Below are 18,327 nucleotides of genomic sequence, written 5' to 3' on the forward strand. Positions count from 1 at the left end.
TAACCAAAATCCACATCATGGAACAATCATAAGTACGAATCCAATTAAATAATATACAATTACAAATGATGCCACTTGGCATAACTAGAATGCATAATCATCCACTATACAAATCACAAGGTATGAAAAGCTCAAAGAATATACATCATCAACAAAACACATCATCTCATACGATCTTTGATAATCAAATACAGTACAACAGAATATAATCATCCAACAGAAATACAAGATCAGAAAGAAAGAATCATTTGCACAAGGACATCCAGTTGTCGGATCTCAATGGTATAAGAAAAATGCACTACCACCCGACCTCGTGGAACCTAAATGACCCACTCTAACTGTGCCGAGGAGATAGTCTCAAGTCCTAGACAGATATCAATCCACAAGTCATAACCAACATCTAGGTCAAGGAAATACTGATAGCAAACTATCTCAAAGGGTACCAAGACACCAATATCATCTAATCCTAGAGGTAACAAAGACACATAGAAAATCTACTATGCAAGTGGGCAAGTGTCATCACATGAGCCAACTCTAAGATTACCTTAGCAACCTCTCTGGACTCTGGGCCCCTAGTGTTTCTATGTGGCACCAGTATCCTTTCGTACAAACAAGGCATACTAACAAAGCAAGGTTGTAACCAAGCATCCTCTCTAGTCCACTCCTAGCTTGTACTAGAACTCGAAGCATGGGCGAGGAAAAAATATACTCTTATTAATTCATTTTAAAACCCATTTAATGAAATGTTATCACTTATTTAAACAACTTACAATGGGTTACCTAGGCAGCCACTTAGGGCTCCGACCTCTATTGCAAGCCACTTCCCAACATACATACAAATTACCTACCCTAGGCTCATAAAAAGTACAAATCATGAAATCACAATTTTCACCTTAGTTCTTTACAAGAAATTGGAAAACACCTATTTAGATAAAACATAGTATTCACCTTAGTCCTTTACAAGCAACTAGAAAGCACCTAAAAACCAATCACAATATCACCTTAGTCCTATAAAAGCAACTGTAAAGTACCAAAAGATAAAACACAATAATCACCTCAGTCCTATACAAGCAACTGGAAAGCATTCAAAGACAACTTGATCAAAACTCAAAGGTTACACTAGGAAAACACACCATTCACCTCAGTTTTATACAAGCAACTAGAAAGCATTAACAAACAACATATGAAATCTCGTCATAGAAAACATGTAACACATCACCATGGTCAGGTACAAAAGATCGTATACATAACATCATCATAGAACAAAACCCCCAAGCCTTTGGCAAACATCCTGATTGGTTAAAGTACTAAGTCAAACTTGAAACCTAACATAAAATATAACATACATCTCAACAAAATGTTTAAACATTGTTTTCATAGTTTAATTCATTTTCAAAACACAAGATTCAATATACAAGTAGGGTTTTAGTTTTAGTTTTTTCAAAGTATGATAATTACTAAGGTTTTCGAATAATAAAATTTCCCTAGTATTATAAACCATTTTCATATAAAATTGCACTATCAAGTAAAACCTAAGTTTACTTTAAAATAATCATCTTTCCCAAATTTACAATTATTCATTTATCGTGCATATACATTTTAATAAGAAATTAACTAAAAATTTCAATTAAATATTATTAAAATAAATCAATAATCATTAAATTATTAATGATAATAATTAACTATTATTAATAACATAATTTAAATTAAATTCTTAATAAAATAAATTCCTTATCTATTAACAAAATAATAATAATTATTAATAATCATAATACTTATAACATTTAATAATTAATAATAAAATTATTTAATACAAAACAATATTATATATATATATATATATATATATATATATATATATATATATATATATATATATCTTAATAAAAATATAAATTAAAAAAAAAAACATTTATCAAAACCCCAAAGTGGGGTTGCCCCTAGGCCTGCATGCTATTAGCTGCCTTGATAGCCTCAAATGTCATGATAGTCAAGGACTATATGATAGCCTTGGCTGCCATTGCAGCCATGTCAATGGAAAGGTGGAGGAGAAGGGGGCGCTGGTGGCCTGTGCCCACCAAAATTATATATATATATATATATATATATATTTCCTATGCCATTAAAACCATAAAAAGATTCCCCCACAATGCATGCAATCAACCAAATTTTTTTGGTATAAACAAGTTTCCATTTCATATAAAATTATTGCAGTAATTTTACAAAGGTAATTATATATATTATATCTAATAATAATAATAACCAACATAGATTTGATAGAAAATAACTAAGAACTTATCAAATTTGTAGATTTTTAATCTCTGGTATTCCTTTTATTCAAACCCAAGCCTGTATTCAACCAATTAAATATGAATTTGCAAAATTCATTGAATAAGAGTTCCAATCATCAATTTGTTTACAGACATATTTGAAAACAAAAGAAAAGAAATTCACAAACAAGGGTTTCAACCCAAATTAAATTCTGAATACAGATCCATAAACACATAGAAGACAAAAATTTCAAAGGATGAATCTACTATGCAAAACACACAAGATCCTACTTGGATTTGATGCAAAACAACCGACTACACAGAACTTGCAAGCAATTCCCTTTTTTTTCCTTCGAAATCCTCTTCTCAAAAATTGGCTCCTACAAACCTCTGTGTGTGGAGAAATGAGCTCTGATTTCCTAATAAAGAGCTTTTCCCAAATTAGGGCTTCGATTTTGCAATCATGCAAAACCTTTTCCTTAATTATTTTAATTATTTTAATTTCACATGCAAGCTTTTGCAATTTAATTAAAATAACTTTATTAAATCAATTCCTTTTTTTCTTTTATTAAATCTTGAGAAATTTTGTATAAAATATTTATTAATCTATCTAATAATATTATTTAGAGTTTATTATAAAAATGAAACTCCTAAATAAATTATTATTAAATTGAATAAATATGATTATGCCAAAATTAGAACTTTAACTAAATCTTTAAATTTAATTCCTTAAAAAAATTAATTTCCCAATTAATTAAATATAATTAAATATTGAATTTTTAAAATAAAATTTTCATTAAATTATCTTTTTATATGATTTAATTATAACTAAAAATCATAACAGATCCACAAGACTAAATATGAACACTCAACTGAAGGACAAAGCACAGATTCAAACTCTAGCATTAAAATCACGAATTCACATCACTTGATGAACTTAGATGATAAACAACTTAGATACTTGTCCTACTTTCTAGGACAATTGGCTTAGGGTTTAGGATTTTGACTCAAGAATTATCTTCCCTCTTTTACCATTGAGATATTGTGATAGGGCACACTCATCCTAGCAATTTAGGGAAGTCGATGCCTGGTATCTACAATCTGCATAAAATCTAATCATGTACATACACATATAATCTAAACTAAATAGGCAATGGAAGAGAGTGGTGCGCTGTGTAGATTTCAACTAGCAGGTGACTATCACTCCCTCCCTTGACCACATTGAAAACATCACATGTAAATTAAAATATACAAGTACACCATACACATGCAAGTATGGGGTAAGTATCCATATAAATGAATATAAACCATTCCTTTAACTAACATCAAGAAATAAATGAAATCGCTATATGAAAATACATGTATCATCATTGAAATAATCATGAACACATGAAATAACCAAGTAACTCAAAACATATATCAATTGACTATGAAATGCATCTAATGAAATCCGGTAAACATGTACCGCTATTCATAAAACATAATCATAAATCTGGCCTAAAAGAATCTGACAATCCAACATGAAAAGTCAACTAGGGGTAGGCATTACAATAATAAAATCTAGAAGAGACTCTCTCTATGATTTTATTCTATAAATATAAAATAACTTTTGTATTGTTACCACTTTTATATTCAAACCAACCACTTTGTAGAGGGATGAGCATCTTACCAACCTTAAGAATTGTTAAACATCTAAATTTGAAATTGAATGTATGGATAGATAGTGATCGTAATAATATAATTAAAAGTTTATAAAAGGAAGCATACAAATTCATTATCCATGGATAGCATAATTATAGTCTTCATTGTAATTGTTAAATCTTTTAACAAATTCTATATAACCCACTCTAATCCTTAGACTAATATGGTGGAAGATTTTCTAATGACAATAAAGATGTGGGAAGGAGAAACAACTTAAATAAAGACATCATATCTCTCCTTAGATATGACCAAATCACTAGAAAAGACAAAATTATTACTATTAATGATGGAAATGACATATAAATTTACTTTGGAATCAATTTGAGTGGTGCAATTCATCCTATATGGATAGGTATCATTATGATTTTTTGTAACTCACATATTTTATGGGTGATTAGTGGGGTTTTTCCCTTGTCTACATTTCCATTTTCAATACTCAGAATTTACCTTTGATTATGTTTATCTCTTCTATTTAGAAGATGGGAGGAAATTTTAAACTTGTTGAACTTGTGAATTTCAAGAAATGGAGGAACTTTGATAAAGTCTGCTATAGGCTCAAGAAAGGAAAATTCCTCCCCTACCTAGAAAAATTGCACAACTTTGATTAATGAGTTACAAATTTTTTTTCTAAGAAGTGGGGCACTTGAACTATTATTGTATTCGATAGAGAGTTTGTGATTAATCAAAAGTTCATATTGGACATTGCTAACCTTTCCTCGAAAGGAATGAAATTTTATAGGGATAGGAGGTTTCAGACACAACTAAGAAGAAATATCATAAACTAAGGAAGATAAGGAGTTGCTAATGAAAGGTAACAAAACTAACTATGATCCTGAGTAAATTAAGCTTTTGTGGTATAAAGTGTTAAAGCATATAATGGAGTATGTTACCCTAGATGGCAGATCATATGCACCATTATGTTTTGTTGAATCATTTTAGACATATGCACTTTGTTTCTTTTCTGCATTATATCATCTCTTCCCTTATACATAGCCTTATGGAGCACAAGAAGAGCCAAAAATCTAGTTCTCATTGCTAGGATAGGGTTTGCGAAACCCCATTGAAAGCTATTGCTATTGTTAAGGAAGTTGAGAAGGGTAAAAGGCTTTGGTAAAATGAGGAAGATGATGTTGATTCTTCTCCCCTTCTAGCTAAAGAACCTAAAGCTATCCTTGTGAAGAAGGGGTTGGGAACTCTCACAAGGCCAAAAAATATGAGACAAGCAAGGGGATGGGGACTTCAAAGGAGGAAGATGAAGCTATTGCCACTACCCCTTTAGTTATTAAGAGAAAGCTGGCCACTAATAGGATTGACCCTTCAAGATCTAGGAATATAATGGATGAAGAAGGGATGGGTACAAAAAATTATTATGAAGTATTTGACATCCCCAAGTACTTTAAGAAAAATATTACAACCAATAAAGTTGTTGGGGAAGACAAGAAAAGAATCCTTAAGGGAAAGGGTCAGGATACTTTCTCTTCTAATAAAATAAAATCTAGGAAAATATCCAAGATGGTAAATGACCCCCAGGTGTTGAAGCTAGAAGAGAGAATGATGTTAAGAAGGGTAAGGTGAAGGTCTCTATTTTGGTGAACTATGAGAAATCTTTGGATCATTACACACCCATCTCATTATCAGTTTATGCAGATTCTAGTTATGACCTTGAGGAGGAAAATTCCTCATTTCTCCCCCCACCACATGAGAAGATGAATGTGAGGGCTTCTTCCAGGAAATTATGTACATTGATGATTTTTCTAAGAAAAGGGAAGCTACTCATGGGGTTTTGTAAAAGGATAAGGAAAACTTCTTATATATGTCCAAGGTGATGAGATGGGTCTTCCATGAGATCAAAACCTAAACTTGAAATACCATGCCCAACCTGCCAAAATGGAAGATGTAGAAGACTAGTGATTCTAAATCACAATAATATACTTTGTTTAATATTAAGTGTTAACTAGTAAGAAACATATTAAATTTAAGTTGATTTTAATTTCTCTTGAACATTTATATATGTATGTATGTATGTATGTACGTATAGAAGCTTTATTTTTTGATTGGCAATGGGTAGGAAGCTTAAATATTGCATATGTGTGTATGTATGTGTGTATTACTGAAATATTAATATATTTTTCTTTATATTTTGATATAGAACAATCTATTTATTAATTATTCATTAAACTGAAAAATGGGTTGTTTGTTGAATTCAGTTACATACATTTTACCCTATAACAACATAGATGCACTATGCGAGCAAGTTTTTCCTAAGATCTTCTCCTTCCTAGGAAACTCATATTTTCTTATTGGGTATATACTTTTACTTATTTTAAGGACAAAACTGTATAAATTGTGTATTTTATCAAATCTATGAAATAAACACAATGTTTCTTTCTAGCTCCATTTCATTTTTAAAAATATCTAATGGTGTTAATACTGTTGGAAATAATCAAGAGTAGCTAGGTTACTGAGAGGGGAGGGGTGAATCAGTAACCTCAAAAACTTTAAATCAATTCAACACTTAACAATATAGTGTAGACACCTAAAAACCTTTAGAAAATAAAGTATTTTTATTTTTTGAAAAATTTCTGATGACATCATCATTTATTAATTAATTAATTATTTAATTAATTAATTTATTTTTATGCCATTAAATCCCTTTATCTTAATTTAAAATATTTAATTAAGGAATCCCTCCCAAAAAGTTTAAATCTTATTTAAACATTATTTCCTTATTTATTAATTATTTAATTAATAAATTGACCAAAAAACCCAAAATAAATAAAAATTTATTTTTTCCCCAAAACTTGGCTAATTTCCTTAAGACCACTAACCTCTTCCAAAATCTTCTGATCCTTCTTTAATTTTGATTAAAGGCTAATCCCATCATTTTGCTCATATACATATAGATCATTTACCATTCATTCATCTAATCTACTGCATGCATGAGAAAAGATAAAAATTAATAACACATGAACATAGTATTTTGGTGACCCAGAAACCTTCCAAATAGAAAGTAAATTTGGGGTGGGGATGATACCCACAAAACTTCACTACTGCAGTATAAAGTTGGCCTGTTAGGGCTTACATTGACCACTTCTAATGATCTTCCTGTTAAGAGCAATTTGGACTGCTAGATCCACCTTGTTAGAGGTTTTACAAACATACAATGAAGTATGCACTCTATTAAGAGATTTATACAAAGACTGTTAAGTCTACCCTGTTAAAGGATTCACTTGTCAGGATGAAACAATAGATCTGACTTACAACTTGATTGTTGATTAGATCCTTGAAGTACATATCACCTCTTGTGATTGATATTTCTTACTGCTCCTTGTAGACCTTGCTAAATACTCTGCTCTACTGCTGATTTGTATTACATATCCATTCCTTGATATTCTCATGCATACTTGTTCATACATCCATGTTTTGCAAATGATACAATATATTACATATATACCATTCCAATATTTACAATTATAAGGTTGGCTATAACACAAGTAAACAAAATATTACTAAGTCAGTCAAATAGTAGAAAACTCAGGCTCTTCAAGCCGACTTGGTGAACTTTTGATACTCAGTTTCCACTGCATTACTCGACATCATCATGCACTCGATAGAAGTAGAAGCTCGGTCCATACTAATCACACAATGTAGCTTGGAACTTGGTAACCATAGGAGACTTGGTAGATATAGTGTTACTTGGTAGATACTAAATCCTTCATTTACCTTGCTTTCACTCAATAAATACTACACATCCATCACTCGGTAGAAACTGGCTTCACATCACACAAACTGATGACTCGGTAGAAATTATGAAGCTTGGTGACCACTATGTGCTTGGTGAACACTATAAGCTCGGTAAACACTATTGGACTACATATTCACTTGGTAGCTTCAGGAATGCTCAGTGTGAACTACTTAAGTGATGAACTTACTATGTAACCCCTGAATGCTCGAAAAAAATTGTAAACTGAGTGATGAGCTCGATAATCATTTAGAATCGAATAAGTGTTGTCATTGATGACAAATACAACATAATGCCAACAAATACATCTAACTAGAAAATCTACAAAAAAAAATCATTCTATTTACATGCTAACATAAAACAAGGATTTTAATTTTGCAATTAGACTTCAAACTTCAAATTTTAACTAAATCTTTATACAAACATGAGCCCAAATTTTTTTGAAGTGTTTAAACCTGGCACTCTGATACCCAATGTAATGCTAACCCATTTGAAACCAAGATTAGACTTAAATTAGTCTCTTAAGTTATTCTTAGCATCTTCTACTAATACTACTTGCAGATTGTTGAAAATAGAAAAAAGTATTTGCAATAGCTTTATTCTCAAAGAGAATTACCAACCCATCTTTTCTCTACTATAAGAATTTTAAACATAAATAGAAAATTTCTTTATATAAATTCTAGAAATTTCTCAAATAACCTAGTTTATTAAATGAACACATCATTCATGAATAGAATTTTGTAGTTATTTTTTTCTAAACTATTACTTAAATATAATCTATATTTAATTCTTTTTTTGATCATTTCCTTCCAAACAAAATTTATATATGAGAACTTTTCTTTCAAGAAAGAATACACTTGGCATATTTGATTAACAATGCACTTTCCACTTCTTTTACAAAACAAAAATCTTTTATTTATTTTCTTTTCATTATTACAACATTAAGTTATAACTTATATTAAAATAAACCCACATTCATAGTCATAAAATGTGCAACTATGTATCTCACAAAAATAATAACAAAATAATTATTACATTTTTTTACACAAATTTGCAACAAACTCTTCAATGCCTTGCCAACAAAACACTAAGTGAGGGTACACTTAAATGGGAGAATCTCCCATGCACATTACACAATACAATGGGTGAACTCTCTTTCACAAAAATACAAATAACAACAACAATATTTACTCCCAAACTTCAAGAAATCCATATGTAACCTGTGATGGAAACACACATTTTCCCATGGAAGCTCACCTCCCATCCTTAGGCCTTTTCAAAGCCAACCCCAAGCTAGGAAAACCTTAGCTAGATGAGAAAACACATATGTTACAACCATTCATGCCCACATATTGAGACAATATATTTTACAATACATTCACATTGTTACATTACAACACAATACTCCCAACCAAGGCTTGCATTTAGGATCACTATTGTTCTATTCAAAGGGTGAAGGTGGAAATGAACATTGGGGATAATCACATTGCAATATAATAGAACATTCCTTCACAAGGCTATACATCTCCCATCATATGCATTCACAAGGCTTCCACATACAATTTCGCATGCCTTCACAAGGCTTCCACATACCATTTCACATATCTTCACAAGGATTTCATTCCCTACCCTTATGACCTCCAAGTATAACTCCCCTTATGTCCTCCAAGAAAATGTGTCATATGGGGTTCGTAACAACCATATAACATCCCTAGGCATGTGTGGGATCATGGTCAACCAAACTATGCCCTTAAGTGGCAATGAAAAATCCACAAATTGGGGTAACATCAACGTGATGTTCAATTTTAAACTTGTTATGAACTTTCAATGAAAAATTTGAGAGAAAATAATTTGTAGGATACTGAATTTAATTTCTGAACTACTAGGCCTTATCTGAAGATAGAAAAAAATGATTGGTCAAAATTTTGCATTTTAATGCAACAGGACAAAAATAAGTAGGCATATGTCTAACCACCGTACTCAAAATCAAATGATAATATTTTTTAATAATATTCTAGATATAAGTAGTAGACCCATGCCTGGATGTGACACATATTTTTGGATATTTTTATTCCAAAAAAATAATTAATTATGAATTTTATACTATAGTATTTTTGGAATAAAAAACTCTCATGTCTAACCACCTGAACTAATTCAAAATTTTACAAAATTTAAATTTTCTTTTATTTTTCTTATAGTAGAAGAAGTATATCATGTGACACATCTTTTGAATTTAAAAAATGTTATACCATTTGAAAGTTATATTTGTTTTTTAATCAGTGTGTCAATCAACACTTTATGCGTAACTCCATTAAAAAATGAATAATAATTACTTACTAAACTCATAATTTGATAGACATTACATTTATGAAAATATAAGAACATTCTTAAGAAACACTTTTCATTTCATCAAATTTGGGTGGAAAAAAGTCATCATACATATTTTTGAAGTAAAAAATGCACAAGAATAGGCCAAAAACATGTTTTCGAGACATTTTTAAAGTTGACCATGTAGGGTTGGTATCCAAAGCAATACTAGGCCTTATAAAGGTATTAGTATTTTAGTTTGGTATCAAGATTGGTGGGAAAAAAGTAAGAATAGATCTTACAATGCTTTGAGGCATTTCGGGACTACATATTTTTTAGATTACCACTTTTTTGCACACCATGATCCTGCACATACCCCCTTCTCCTTCATAAAGAGAGACTCTCCACCCAAATGAATTTCCAATACACCCTTCACCCAACAAGGTTCTCTTCCCTCCCAAGGGTGAGGATCACCTTGTAACACCCATATACACATAGAAAATTAAAGGAGAAGAAGACAATAAACTTACATGAACACCAAAACAATACACAACACGATACACCACAACACATTTAGAACCACAAATTGCAACAACATAGAACTTGACCATAAAATCATTTTTACCAATATGCTACTATGGTTACACGACTACATAAGAGAGATACTAACCTTCTTCCAAGATTGCAAAATATTGGCTGGTCTCTCTCCTACCAAGCTTCCTCTCTCTTGTTTCCTAAGCTCTCCTTCTTGCCTTATCCAAAAACTCCAAGACTTCTCCCATGTTTTTCCTCCCTTCACTAGTGGTTTCTCAAAATCTCTTAGGGATTTCTCTAAGAACAAAGAGTGGGTGCACAAAGAGGTGGTTTTCCAACATTTCCCTTAAAACTCCTAGTCCACATTCTCCAACTATACAACCTACAAGAAACTCTCTTAGTTTTATAAAAATTTCCTTAAAAATCCCACTCCACATTCTCCAACTACACAAACTACAAGAAATTATCTTGGTTTTCTACCATTTCCCTTGAAACTCCCACTCCACATTCTCCAACTACACAACCTACAAGAAATTCTCTTTATTTTCTAACATTTACCTTAAAAATTCCACTCCACATTCTCCAACTACACACCCTACATTAAAATTTTCCTCATTTTATCCCTCCAACCTATTCCCTTAGCTTAACCTATTCAAAATTTTGATCAACTTGGAAAACCCAAATTTTGGGTGGTCTTCTAGGTCCATAGGGATGGTTTTTATGTTTAAAAATGTTCCTAACCCTAAGGTACATGAAGCGAGCCTTTTTAAAATAACCTAAACTAACCCTAGGAGTGACTTTAACCCTCCAAAATGTCACTTAAATTTCACTTCCGAACTTGGCTTGGTTGGACCCAACATATAGTTCACTAACTCAATGTTTACCCATGAGTTACTATCCTACCTACCTAGGTTACTTTTGGCATACCACATCAAAACACATGTCAATCGACACGACATTAAACACATCACTTTACAACCACTAGGGATTCCATTGAGGATATTTACACATTTACATTTAAATTCACACAATTCACTCCAACCCCATTTTACAGATTAAAACACAATTATAAATAGGTTATATCCCTCCTTAGGGCTAACGCTGGCTTCATAGGAATGACACGATAAATCACCTAGCAAGGTTCTTAATATCCATAGTTATCTTGAGAGATTGTTGAAACATGAATGCTGATGATATTCCTATTGGGGAGTATTGTCGATATGTTACTATGATGATATGTTACATTCATGATTGAGTTTGTCATTGATGTCAACATAGTAGTCTTTTGTGGTATTTGACAGAAGAACAATAGAAAGATCAAGTTGGTACAGATGGTTAGTTAAGTATTCTCACTATCTGAGGTTATGAGAGATACTTATGAGTATCTAGTATATGCAGTTAACATTAGATGAAGAAATTATGTCTCGAAAAAGTTATGTAAGTTTTGGTGATGTCTGTTCTGAGATAGAGTTTACAGAGGCATGTTCTGGTAAACTTGTTATATCTCTTAGTAGAATTTTTATTTTGAGAATCAAGGTTAAGGATGTGTAGAAGACATGTTGGTGATGATGTGGCTAATTTCACTCATCATAATATTGCATGTACAAAAAGTTATTCAAGTTGCAAGATAGAAGATTAATGTTATTGCTAAGTGTAACATGTTCTTAATGTGGTCCTATAATGATTAATTGAGAAGGTCTATCAGTTAACTTAGGGAATGTTTTATAGACTTGGTAACATATGTGTGGATGAGATAAAGAAGTGTTTGTAAGCAACAGAGATAGCGGAATGCGAAGCAGAGCGGAAGTGAAGGAGACTTCATTGCTGAGGTTTTGTTGAATGATCTAAGGTTTGATATTTGGATCCAAGGTTTGTGACCTAGTATATAAGGTTTGACAGTGTTTGGTTTAGTTGAAAGAACGAAGGAAAGAAGAACATAATAGTAAATTTCATGTTTGAGTAGTGAGCTCTTCTTGTAGTTGAAATTACATGTTTGGGTAGTGGGCTCTTCTTGCATACATTGTACTACAACTCCTAATAGGGATTCAAAGTTTCCTAATAGGGACTCTATGTACTAAATCGTCTAACAAGGAATATTTATATTAGTACATCATCTTGTGGGCATCATTCCCATCGAGGTTTTCCCTAGTTAACATATTAGGTGTAATTGTCTATGTGCATCTTATTATGCTTGTTTCATACTTTGGTTGAATGGTTAACTTTGTTTAAAGAAGATAAATGTTTTAATTGTTGGATAATTGATTCACCCCCTCCCCATCCCCCCCACCACTTTTCAATTATCTTGGTGGACTATTTTTTCTAACAATTGGTATCAGAGCATCAAGTCCTTGAAGATAAAGTTTAACAACTTTGGGAGATCCATGGTAAGTATGTTCAGAAAAGATAGTCCAAAGTTCGATGGAAAGAATTATGACATCTAGAAGGAAAAGATGAAGGCACATCTGATGTGTATGGGTTCAGGATATTGGATCCTAAAAAAATTAGTGAAGACAATCATTGTTGAAAAGGATTTGGAAAATGGTATTGAGGATGAAAGAGATCTTTTTATGTGTGACATGAGCGCTAGAGAGACACTATTGACTACACTTTCTGAAATTAAATACAATTAGGTAAAATAACTTGCTACTTCACATTTGATTTGGAAAGCTTTGTAAACTAGTTTTGGAGGTGATGCACATTCTAAGAAGTTGAGGTTACAAAGTTGGATTTATACATTTCAAGATGCTAAGATGATGGAAGATGAATCTGTAAGAACATATGTAGGAAAAATACCATAAATTACTGAAGGTATCAAATCTCAAGGAGGAACCAAAGAAGATGATGAGGTTATATGGAAGATATTGAAGACTTTAACACCATTATTTAAGTCAATAGTTCAAATGATATATTTTTTGACATCTTGTACCAAAGATCTCACAAAGGAGACATTGCTTGGAAGAATTCAAGCAGTTAAGAATAAACTCAGACAGTCTGGAGAATTGACCAGAATAGAGACAACTTTCATTGCCTTGAATATTTGACCTAGTTTCTCAAGGAGCACAAGTGCTAGAGGAGATTTTGCTAGCTATAGCCAAGTTGATGAGGATAGAAAGATTGAAGAAGGAGTAGCCCTTGCGGTAAGAAGAGAAAAAGATCGTAAGAAAATTTTTAAATGTTGGATTTGTGATGAATATGGTCATTATGCATCTAAATGTCCTAAAAGAGAGAAAAAGTATAAAGGAAATTACAAACTTAGAAGAAATAGAGAGTTTTTGTATGCAAATGAAGAAAATGATTCTGATGAACAAGTAGTAAGTGCTAGTGATCATGAAATTGGATTTGTGAAAATTAAAGAAGAAAGTTCAGAGAAAGTAGCTTTGGTGTCATAGGTTGAAAAGAAATCTAATTGGATAATTGATAGTGGTTGTTCACATTATATGACTGGTGATATGAACAAATTTTTTGACTTCAAAAGTCAGGATGGAGGCATTGTCAGAGTTGGAAACAATGTAGCATGCCAAGTTAAAGGTATTGGATCTATAACTCTTGATGGTAAAACTAACATTGAGGATGTATATTTTGTTGATGGTTAAAAGCACAATATTTTGAGTTTTGGGCAACTAGTGGATAAAGGTTGTCAGTTACAATTGACAGAAGAGAGATGCATGATCAGAGACAAAGATGGAAAGGTATTTGGAATAGGAACTAGATCTTGAGGTAATGTATTTTAGTTGAATCCTACTGATATGACATGTTTGGTTGCTAAGGTAGATGATTGTTGATTATGGAATAAGAGATTTTGTCATATAAACTTTGATATTATTGTGAAGATTAGTAGTATGTTTGCAGTTAGAGATTTTCCTAAGATTGTAAAGCCTACTAACACAATTTGCAAGGAGTGTGTTTTGGCAAAGTATAATAGAACTTCTTTTCCCTGCAAGAAATTTACTACTATAGAAAAATTGGAGATTATACACACAAATCTCAGTGGTCCTACAAAGACTAAAGGATTCTATTGTGAAAGGTATTTTATGATTCTAGTTGATGACTTTTCTAGAATGATGTGGGTTGAATTTCTTAAAGAGAAATCTAAGACATTTGATAAGTTTAAGATATTCAAGAATAAAAATGAGAATGAATTTGGTATGAAGATTAAATGTTTAAGATCAAATAAAGGAGGAGAATTTACTTCAAATGAGTTTAACATATTTTGTGGAGAAAATGGATTCAAAACACAATTATCAACTTTGAGAACCCTTGAATTGAATGGCATTGTAGAGAGAAGGAATAGGCTAGTTACAGATGTTGGAAATATAGATGGAGTAACCGAGGGGGGTGCGGGGGGTGAATCAATTACCACAAAAACAAATCCATAGATCCCTAATATGTCTTATAAACTAGTTACTGCTGTCACTCAGTAGCCACAGAGAAAAATGTTGTAACTCAGTAGATGTACTGTAAGTTAACTTATTACTGATCTTTAAGCATTCATAGAGATTTAACATGCATGCATAAAAGAAATAACATGAACACATAAGACACCAGATTTAACATGGAAACCCAATATAGGAAAAACCACCAAGTAACTAGCTACTAATTTTCACTCTTCTGAAGTGAGCCCTATTAGGAGCCAACCCTGTTCAAGGTTAAAAAACACACTATTAGGTGTGACCTTGTTAAAGGATTTAATCACCGTGCTAGGAGTGGCCTTGCTAGAGGACTTTAGAACAATTCAATAGAACTATCACCTTGTTAGAGGATTTACAAAATGTTTGTTAAACCAACTCTATTAAGAGATTTGGAAATCACTGCTACAATTATGAGAAAGTAACAATGAGTTGACCTGAATGAGATGCAACTGAATTGCTGATATAGATCTTTGTTCTGCTTCACTAGATCCTCTTTGATCAAATACAACTTTGTTGCTCCTCAAGGATATCTGATCCTTCTTCAAAATCCACTTACACTTTTCTCTTCACATAATCAACACACTTGCATTCTCTCTCATTACACTTTAAAATTCAAAACTTGACCTTTTATTTATACCTTAAAAATTGTCAAGTTGGCTCATTTACAAGTTACAATTATCAATAATCATTAGATCAGTCGGCTACAAATATTACATAAAACAATTAAACTTTATTTCCCAAAAGAATGAAATCCTTCATATTGGCTAAACTTGCTTAGTAGACACTGCTCCAGAAATGATTTCCAATGTTAACCAACTAAAGCTCTGTGAACACTGCAAACTTTGCAAAATCCTTTGGAGACCGAGTGAACTCGATAAACACTAACTTTCCTTCACTGACCTTATGAGCTAGGTAGAAACTGACTTCTGCCACAGAAACCTTTGATGCCCAAGTGAGCTCAGTAGAAACTATTTCCATAGAGTATTTTTTAGGAATGTTTGGTATACTTTGAAATTTGCTTTGCTAACCAACTGAGCTCTGTAGAATTTGTCTGTAATTGATATGACATTTGTGTAACATCAAAGACAACACACAATTGAACAATTGTATCCAACAATCTCCCTCTTTGGCATTGATATCAACATAATATGTCATAGCATAATAAAATTTGAGAACATGTCTTTTTTGATAGAACATTTCCCCCTGTTAGATTTTATGCCACAATCTTCTCTAATGCTATAATCTCCCTCTATGAAGGAATTACATAGTTTCTTTCCAAATAGAAAACTCTCCACAATCAAATTCAAATTTTAGAAAGATATGACAGTACACTCCCCCTCTTTGACAACACATGCCAAAGACTGTTGCCATTTTTTGCCTCCCACCAAAAAAATTCAAATTTGTATGCTCAACCCCACCCAATGGCTAGTTCTCAGGGTTAATATTATTTTAAATGGCATGGAAATATAAAAAATTTGAACGATGAAACCTTATGTTTTATTTCCATCAACTTGCAACTTTTTACGCCATTAGATCTTCCATGATCTACGGTTCTCTGCTTCCTCACATTTTTCAAATGCATGATCTTTAAATAATGTGGGAAAGCCCTTTTGTGACATGTGGCAAGTGGGTCCGTATTCCTTCTATGGGCTGTAGGTTGTATAGGGTGGCTGGCTGAGCTGACAATTCTATTGGTGCCCGCTTCCCACACATTCTAAGCTTTGTCAGACCTTTTGACAATGCATGAAAGTGGGTTGTTGACATGGGTCTAAGTGGTGTCATGGAGTGTAGTCATGCAGGTTCAAAGAGCGCATGTTTTGAGCACCGTCAGATCTTCACAGATCGAGGGCTAGCACTTTCTTACATTATCAAGATGTGAGGAAATTAAATAATGTGAGAAAGTGGGTGGAGGGCACATGTCCCAGGTGATGTCACTTGCCCACCCTCCCGGTAGGAAGAAACTTGATGAGCCCTCACCATCTGATGTGATCTGATCCATGATTGGTGTTATGTCACTATGGAAAGTTGCATGTTGTTTTGACATAGTGACATAACGCTTTGTCACCATGTGTCTCTGCGGGACCAGTTTCTCTGTGGATCACCAGTTGGATGCCATGTGTTGCCAAGTGTGTTATGGATTGCTGAGGTGGCACCAGGTGTGATGGGCCCAAGGCAAGAACAAGCACAGATCTTCCATGATTGTTGATCTCGTGGAGATCAATGATGGGCACTATCTCGCTATGGGAAGCTACAAGAATTTCAACCATAGTGACATAGCACCTCGGCGATGTGTGGAACGGATGACGTACAATGGGCCCGCCCTTCTCCAAAGCAATATTATGGCTCGTCCTCGATGGCATGTTGTCAGGTGGGTCATAGTATAGTGGTGATTTTTCATTGGTCCATTCAGCTAGCTCGATGTGCAGTTGTACAATTTTGTGGATCACCGTTAGATCTAAAGAAAATCCATGGCAGGCACTATCTCTCTATGGAGAACTGTGAGGATGTTATCTTTAGCGACATAGCACCCTTTTTCCATGTGGAATAGTGGGGCTGAGGGTTATGAAACTGCAGGGATGGTACCAGTTTAGGCCAAGTCAGATGCCAGGTATGCTGAGTTGTTTCGTGGGCCCAAAAGTTTAAAGGCAAGCGTAGTAATATAGCGAGTCTCCACAATCGTTAGATCTAAGGAAAATCAATGCTAGGTGTTATCTTGCTATGGGAAGTTTCTTGAAGGATACACATAGTAACATAGCACCTAGGTAACATGTGTCCCAGTGGGTCCAGTGCAGGTAGTAACAGTTAGCAACTAGCGGTTAATGTGATTATCGCGGTCAAGGTTTGCAAGGATGACATAGTTAGTAATGAAAAGAGATTGGTCAACTCAAGAAGACCTTGCAAGCTGGCAGAAAGTAAGGAGGTTACTGGCCCACGTGGCCTATTTTGGATGCAGAGTTCAATTGACATGCTGACTCTGCTGATTCATGCACCAAAAATGATAAGAGGTCAGGTTTCCTGCATGAATCTAATCTTCATGATTGATTCCAACCACTAGAAGTGAATGCGAGACAAGGAAGAACACTCCATCGCCCCCAGTTGATCCATCTACTTGGTCAGAGCATAGTTATGGTGCCATTTTTGTCCTCTCAAGGCATTATTTGACACAAAAAATTAGATTTCTTAAGATCCCCATGATTGTTCTCTGCAGGACTTCAATGTAGTGGTTGTAGAATAACTATAGTTAAAGGACATCTCAGTTATGCTTGCACTATAAAGAAAAATTTTGTAGATTTTGTTCAGGTCGATCATTCTTTGTTGTTCTCTACTGTTGCTCTGCAATTCTAGTGTAAAATTTCCTTTGTCT

The sequence above is a fragment of the Cupressus sempervirens genome, chromosome 3, assembly GCF_028749045.1.
Source record: "Cupressus sempervirens isolate cs-2001-9-10 chromosome 3, ASM2874904v1, whole genome shotgun sequence".
NCBI classification, from domain to species: Eukaryota; Viridiplantae; Streptophyta; class Pinopsida; order Cupressales; family Cupressaceae; genus Cupressus; species Cupressus sempervirens.